The sequence below is a fragment of the Podarcis erhardii genome (assembly GCF_964252035.2).
Source record: "Podarcis erhardii genome assembly, chromosome: 11".
Lineage (NCBI taxonomy): Eukaryota > Metazoa > Chordata > Lepidosauria > Squamata > Lacertidae > Podarcis > Podarcis erhardii.
The window spans coordinates 29876931-29885343 of NC_138501.1; positions in this window are offsets into that span (position 1 = coordinate 29876931).

Consider the following 8413-nt stretch of genomic DNA (forward strand, 5'->3'; position numbering starts at 1 on the left):
ACACTCACTACTGCTGCTGTTCCAGCTTTTCCCAGCCATTGAACTTTTATTATTAGGGTTATTCGAGGTAGGGGTGATCAGTTATTTGATTTTATATATAGACACAAGTGAAGGTTGATAAAAAAGAGAGTGTTATATGTGTGCATGAAGGTATGACAATGGCAACATCTGAAAAAAAGGGGCTACTGTTACCCATTAAACGGCCACCACTGTGCACAGGGAAAAGCAGTCTGCTAATTAATCTCTCCAAAATTTTGCTGAAGGCGGGCATATTTTAGTTGAATCACCAGTCTACTTTTGGAACTGTAATGCAGACCAGCTGGTTTCAGCTTTCTTGCTAGTTCTACTATTAAACAATATTTAATTTTTAAGCTGTTTAGAACACTTTGTTCCCAGGGAAGCATGAATGAGGGGGATTAAATTATATCTGTATTATACTTCTCTTAGTGACTGGTAATTATATTGTCACTCATTGTGCCATGCTATTCACTGCACTTAGCTGCACAGAGAACTGAGGGAAATGGTTTTATTTTTCCTGTTCTACAACAATAAGCTGACTCAAAGCTACTTTTAAAGTATCTAAGTGATGCCAGTGGGGCTACTTGTGAGAAAAGAAAGGGCAACATTCTGAAGATGAATAATTTCCCATTGCCTCAAAGTGAGGTATATAGAACAAGTGAATTTTTTTTTAAGCATTTTGGAAAACATTTGTGTTCTGATGTACAGTGGTACCACGGGTTAAGTATTTAATTCGTTCTGGAGGTCCATTCTTAACCTGAAACTGTTCTTAACCTGAAGCACCACTTTAGCTAATGGGGCCTCCTGCTGCTGCCGTGCCGCCGCTGTGTGATTTCTGTTCTCATCCTGAAGCAAAGTTCTTAACCTGAGGTAATATTTCTGGGATAGCAGAGACTGTAACATGAAGCGTATGTAACCTGAAGCGTATGTGTAACCCGAGGTACCACTGTATTAGGAGTATTAATTTTTGACTATTCTCTAACTTGTACATTTTACTAAATGGGGTTATTGTTGTTTTTACTGTTTTCTTGCTCTGTGTAGAACTGTTGTTCTTTAAAAGTGTTCCATTTGTGCGAAGTGACTCTCCACATAGGTGCAGTGTTTTAACAATACCAACATAATCAGCAAAACAAGAGAGTTTGCTGCTACAGTTAAAACAGCTACATCCACATCTGACAGGAATGGCTACAGCTCCATTGGGGAGGGGGGACTTCCAGGCCACAAGTGCAAGACATAAACAGTAAATGTACCATATTTTTCGTCCCATAGGATGCTCCGTCCCATAGGACGCACCTAGTTTTTTGGGGGGGGGGGAATAAAGGGGGGAATTTCCTTTATTTTCCCCCCAAACCAGGTCGGGGAAACCAAACCAGGTCGGGGAACAGCTGTATGGCGGCGCTCCGTCCCCCGAGCTTGTGGGGCTGGCCGATGTCTGCCCGAAGTGCGAGGCGCTCTGCTTCAGGGCGCCCATGCGCCGGACAGCAGGCTGCTATCCGCAGCCAAGGGAGCCCTGCGGGAACTCCCGCGGGCTCCCCAGGCTTGCTAATAGCTTCCTGAAGCCTGGAGAGCGAGAGGGGTCGGTGCGCACCGACCCCTCTCGTTCTCCAAGCTTCAGCGAAAGCCTGTATTCGCCCCATAGGACGCACACAGATTTCCCCTTCATTTTTGGAGGGGAAAAAGTGCGTCCTATAGGGCGAAAAATACGGTATATTTATCTGAAATCCTACAGCTTCTGAAAACAGCATGCAAGAAATTCACTGTATTTTAATATTTTGCTGGAAGCTGCCCAGAGTGGCTGGGGAAACCCAGTCAGATGGGTGGGGTATAAATAATAATAATTATTATTATTATTATTATTATTATTATTAGGTATCACACATTGCACCACCACCACTAAGTAGCATGACACACCAACCCCACATAATGGATAAGGGTAGCCTAGTTGAAGGAGTGATAGATTTATGGTTCGAGAAAACATTTTATAACATTGTAAACCGACAAAATATTTGTGGCATGCGCTTTTGAGGGATAGATCCCATCTCAGATCTAGGAAGAGGTCACTAAGCAGCTAAGTGCATATTCAGTGAAAATGGGGGGGTGTAATCACAGGGGATGTGATTCACTCTAAGCTGGCTGCCAATGGTGATTTATAGGCATATCAAGATAAATTAGAAAAGCATACCTAAGGAGGGCACAATTCCTTCCTGTAGAAAGCCATTTGCAGCGTTTCTTCAACCCAGGTATGTATTGAGTCTTTATTATTTGGCTTTATTATTGGTGGTTCAAACTGAAGTTAATCAACCTATTTGTGTAATAAACCACATATTTGAATCCTCTAAAGTTTCTCTTGTTCCCAATCCCTTCTGTTGGAAAATCTTACATTTGCGGTGCCACACCATGACCCTTGGTTAAATATCCAAATGTGTCATTTGGGTGCACCTTTATTATGTATGTGTAGATGATAACACATGGTAACAACTATGTGCTCTAGCTAACTATTTATTCTTGCTGCTTTGCTTTCCCCAAGCTGCTGCCCCACAAATACAGGATTCATCACTCATCCTTGTCCATGCTCCTGGTTCCCCCCCCCCTGTGGATTTGTTAACCTTTTTCCAAGCAGTTCCCTGTACCTTAGCAAACGCCAAGAGAGACAGTTATGTAACAGGTAAAGGTGTTCCTAACATGGAATTGGTGCCACAATGTTCACTACACATGCTACCCTGCTTATTTACAAAGTCCAAGGCATAGGAACCTCAGTAGGCTGGCAGCCCCTGCATGCGTGTCTTTCCTTTTCAAACTGCTGTGTGGTGTAGACTCTCATTCCTCCCCTTTGTGTGCTGTGCTCTAAAACGGGCTGTAAGGAACATAAGGGAATTTGAACTCCTGCCTGGATGGAATGGGGTTCTGTGGCATTGCCTTGCATGGTGGTGCAGGGGTAGGTGCTAGTTCATTTGACCGCATACATATATGAACAGCCTATCTGTGGTCCAGCAATCTTGCGACTGGTGTGCACTGGCAGTTTTCATGGACGCTGGGGGCATGTCTACCATTTTTACACTAGTTTCTGGCTCTCTGCTTTGCTTTTCTCCTCCTCTCCTTGACTGAGCATGCACTGGATACGGTGCCTGTTCCGCTAGTGTAGTGGTGGAAATGTCTTTGGTCCAAGCCTAATGTGAGTTAAAAATTGCGGTATAAAAAGTTTCTACGAACTTCTCACTGCTTGAATAACAGAGAACATAAAGCAGTATTGTAGATCAAATTTCCTTTAAACTCTCTGGCTACTTACCGTAAGTAGAGACAACAACACATTTGCTCTCTCGTTCCTAAATTCAGTATTTCATATTCCTGCAGATAAAAGAAATAATTGTTCCTTGTTTACTATTCCAGACCATGGCTTCTCTGATTGAATACTGCTGTAAAAACATTTTTGGCATTAAAACTTGAGCATATGCTCTTAGGTGGGTTTAAAATACAAGCCTTTCAAAACAGATGGTAATCTTAAAAGTTTTGACACATGTGTAGTTTTATCTTTAACTTAAAAAACTAAAAGGACAAGCAATCACACAGAGTGGGGTGTTTTGTAACGTGGCGCAGCATTTTCTCCTATCATTGATTAAAATTAGCTGCCCAGTGCTGTGGTATCTAATATTTTAATCTTCAACATTATTTAGTAGCAGTACTACAGTGCACACAGCCCAAAAGGATAAAGTGAGGCTAATATAAATAAAACACTTAAAATGTCTGTCCATCCAAGATGAAATGCTAATGAAAACGCCTTCCAACTTCTTAACTTTTTTGTTACTTTAAATATGCTCACTGCTATTTGTCAGCCACGATTTGAACCCATTGTTGAGGGTAGGAAATCTGAATAGATAGAATATTATTTTTGCCTATCGGAAGGGTTTACTATAGGCAGCTAAAACATCTTAATATTGGCATCGCATTCACTTCTGCAATTAAAAAGAAGCTTTATAACTTATTCTGTGCATGTACAGTATATTTTCTAAATGGGTATCACTAAAGGACCAATGTCACTATAGTCCTGTTTCATGTAAGCACACAAATATGTGATGGCAACATTGGCAACTGTTTGTGTGGCATGATGCCCTCTAGCTCATGGGTAGGCAAACTAAGGCCTGGGGGCCAGATCCGGCCCAATCGCCTTCTAAATCCGCCCCATGGATGGTCCGGGAATCAGCATGTTTTTACATGAGTAGAATGTGTGCTTTTATTTAAAATGCATCTCTGGGTTATTTGTGGGGCATAGGAATTCGTTCATTTTTAATATATATATATATACTGGTATATAGTCCAGCCCCCCACAAGGTATGAGGGACAGTGGACCGCCCCCCTGCTGAAAAAGTTTGCTGACCCCTGCGAGTCTAGCTGTTCTGTCATGTTGAACACTTTCTGATTTTTAAGGACGACTCTACCAAGGACTAAGCCTGGGTGGCAATGCAGAACTACTGGTACTGCCAAAATGCTCAAAGAGAGAGAATGACTGGCATTTTCAATCTGAGCAATCAGTTTTTCCCATCACTTTTAAAATTGGGAATCTGCAGCATATTAAGGCATTGATTCACAGATGTCTCCTTCATACAAAAGCCTTCTCATCAGCTTCTCTGAAGCTTCTCCCATTATTTAATAAGCGTGGCATAAATATGGCAGGCAGATTAAGCAAATGTGTAGGAGAGCTACTTTATTCCATGGTAGCAATGCTGTCCCCACCAGCAACCTTGATAAAATATCCAGAAGTGTATATGCCACCTACATGCCTTACATAATCCCAGCAACAACAGGCCAAAGAAGAGTGGTAACCTTTCCAAAAGAGTGGGTGTGTTGCGTATTCATTTCCCAGGCTGTTCAATAAAGAAACAGTATTAGTAATGTGGGTGGTATGTGAAGAAAGGAGGAAGCGAGACAGAGGATGAGATGGCATAAGTGTCCTTGGATGTTTTCATACTGTGGGCTTCTTTGTTATCCTTGTTTATATCTGTGCCTTATTCAGGTAGTGAGCTCAGAGTCATGGTAACATGGTACGATTTGCCTTCAAACTATTTTTGTTTGTAACAATTATTCAACTGTTAGGGCTGAGTTAAGCATTATGTTCACACGCTACGGAATAAGGGTCCTGAGAAACTGGGTTTTTGGATAAACGTATGCAGGAAATGTCAGACACCTCTAAAATGACTGATAAGATAGGAAAAGCCCTCCTGGATCATGCCAGTGGCCCAACTAATCCAGCACCCTGTTCTCACAGTGGCTGACCAGATGCCTGTGGGAAGCCCACAATTTAAGAAGGATGTTGACAAGCTGGGATGTGTGCAGAGGAGGGCAACCAATATGGTCAAGAGTCTGGAAGCCAAGCCTTATGAGGAATGGGTGAAGAAGCTGTGTTTATTTAGCCTGGTAAAGAGGAGACTGAGAGGAGATATGAAAGCCATCTTCAAATATCTTAAGGGCTGTCACATGCAAGATGGAGCAAGCTTGTTTTCTCCTGCTCTAGAGGGTAGGACACTAACCAATGGCTTCAAGTTACAAGAAAGGAGATTCCACAGTTCCTCTGGCCAGTGTCAGGCATCAGGGAATCTGATCCCCCCATGGTAGGTGCCAGGAATAGATAAGACAAGGGAAGTTCTTACCAATGTCTTTTATTCAATATTCACAGAGAGAAGCTTAGAAATGCAGCCTCTTGGAGCAATGGTGTTGCTCCGAGTAAATACACACACACACACACACACACACACACACACACACACCTTTCTCTTCACTTCCTCAATCATCAACAGCACCACTCACCTTACAGTGGCCGCTTAGGGTCATTTGTCTCCAAGTTCTTCGCTCTCCTACTTTCAATGCCCACCAGGTTCTGGGAGAAGGGGAGTCTGGAATGCTTTCTAGTGATAGCATGTCAGCCAGCTGCTCCGGCTCTGCCTCCTCCTCCTCCTCTCCCATTCTTTCCCAACTTTGTTCTTCATCTGCCTCTGAGCTACGACCTCCCGCAAACCACCGTTGTAAATCTATACGGTCTTCCTCTTTTCTGGAAGGTTCAGGCTGGGGAGGCGGTCTCCACCACTCCTCCACTGTCCAGTCCCTGACAGCCAGTGAGAGGGCACACACAGAGTAACCTAGTGAGCCATAAAAAGAGCATGAATTGGTGCATATCATTGTTCCACAGTAGTTCAGTATGTTGCAAGAGAAATGTGGTTGCACAGGCCATTGTAAATGGTGAATTGTCGTTGGTAGGTGAAAGAAACTATACAGTCATACCTCGGGTTGAAGTAGCTTCAAGTTAAGTATTTTTGGGTTGAGCTCCATGGCGACCCGGAAGTAACGGAGCGCGATACTTCTGGATTTCACCGCTCACGCATGCGCAGACACTCAAAATGACGCCATGAGCATGTGCGGAAGCAGCGAAATGTGACCCGCACACGCGCAGTCGCGTCTTACATTTACTTCAGGATGCAAATGGGGCTCCGGAACAGATCCCGTTCATATTCAGAGGTACCACTGTAGTTGGATAGGGTTAAATAATGAAGATTCCCTGGGTAGGTGGGCATGTTGGAAGTGAAGACTTATTTTGTTACATTGATCATGCAACATCATGCTGAGGGGCAAGCTAACTTCTTTCATTGCAGGAAGCAGATGACTAATAATGACACACCGTTCCAAACAGAAATTATCAGCTTCTGTATCAAGGGTCAGTAGCAGCACTAGAGAAAAAAAGAATTGAAGGACTGGAGAAGATAGATGGAAATAACAAGTGATGTTTATTAGAGGGCAAGCTCTCTTTTGCATGCTTGGTGCTCTGCAGTGTGGGCAAAGGGGAGTAGTGATTTATTTCAGTGGTGCTCACCCACTGTTAGTCCAACACAGTAGCACCTCAGATTGCCTCACTCTCCAAGAGGTTTTCTTGGAATCAATCACCACAGTGCAAGAACAGTAAATCAGATAATACTGTTAGTTGTGGAGATTCTAAAGACCCGGGCAAAGCATACAGAACATCAGGGATTACTCTGAACAGTTGAGAAAATTGCCTGCATCCAGCAGCTGGGATAACTTCCTCTTAGCATACATAGTGACTTGGAATATTAAGCTCTGCTGTAATTGGCCATTCTCTATTATCTCTAGGCCTCCTTGAGTCATGCCTGATGTTTCCCTGATTCTGTTTTCCTGGAGGTTGCAAGCACCACTCTTGCTTGCTCAGGTGATTACTAATAAATAAGCCTACTGAAATGGTATGCATATCTGACTTTGGGCCTTGGGAAGAGCTTGGGTTGGGAATTCAACTTTATGCTTCTTTATACACAAGAAATGGTTTTGCAAATCCAGCCACCTTATTCTGCAGGTCGAAGAGCAGACTAGGAGACAAGAGGGCATATTTAGACAATTTATATGCCACTTAATTAAAACTGTCTCTTCATAGCTGTCAACTTTTCCATTTGCTTGCGAGGAATCCTATTCGGAATAAGGTGAAAAAAGGTGGTTTTCAAGTCAGGTCAGAGCCCTTTTTTGTGCAGACAGCTATCTGTAACTATCCTAGTTCCTGCAGCTTAACATGCACACCAAGCAGCTTGTGAGCATCTGCTGCAGTAACCTTTCATCTCTCTTGTATATTTCAAGATAGATTCAGACATTTCAATAAGCAAGGAAAGGAGAAGATTAAACTGTGACGAGCAATGCAGGGATGTCACATACTGGCAAGGTGTTTCACCTTTACCAAATATGATAGAGGGATTTTGCCATGAGGACACTTTCCAACAAGTGTTTCCCACCCAACCATGCGTTCCGAAGTAGTTCTCCCTCCTGTGAGAGGATTGCATTATGCACCTGTCAATCTTATAACCAGTGAAAAAGAAATAGACAACTTAATGGAAGACTGGTCAAAATATCACTAGGCAGCTGCACCTTCTAGCATGGAAAGAAAACCTTATTCTTGAGGGTAAATTGTTGGCTGCAGCATACAGATGGTAAGAATAGTACCCACCCACCTGTCTCATACAGACAACCACATCCATTTACAAATGCAGGGCTCCGGGTTGGTGTGTGTGTGTCGGTAAAGTGATGATTTCAGCAGAGTTCTGTCTCCATGTTCTGATCCAACCCATGAATTTTAATGTTTGGGCAAGTGGTCCAAAGCAGAGCACAATGGTCAGCTTTTTCTTGACAAAAGCTTTATTAGTAGTACTTTATTATCTATGTGTTTTATCCCGCTTTCTAAACAAATGTTGTCTCTCAAACTGTCTCACAACAATGGGGGAAAGGAAGGAGACAGGACCTGCCACCAACCTTACAAACTAGAAAGGCAAAGACACTCAAAGTGGGAGAAGCTGCCTTTGACAGTTTTCTGCCCGGCAGAAACTCAACAGGTGCAACTTTCTTCTCGCCATCTCTG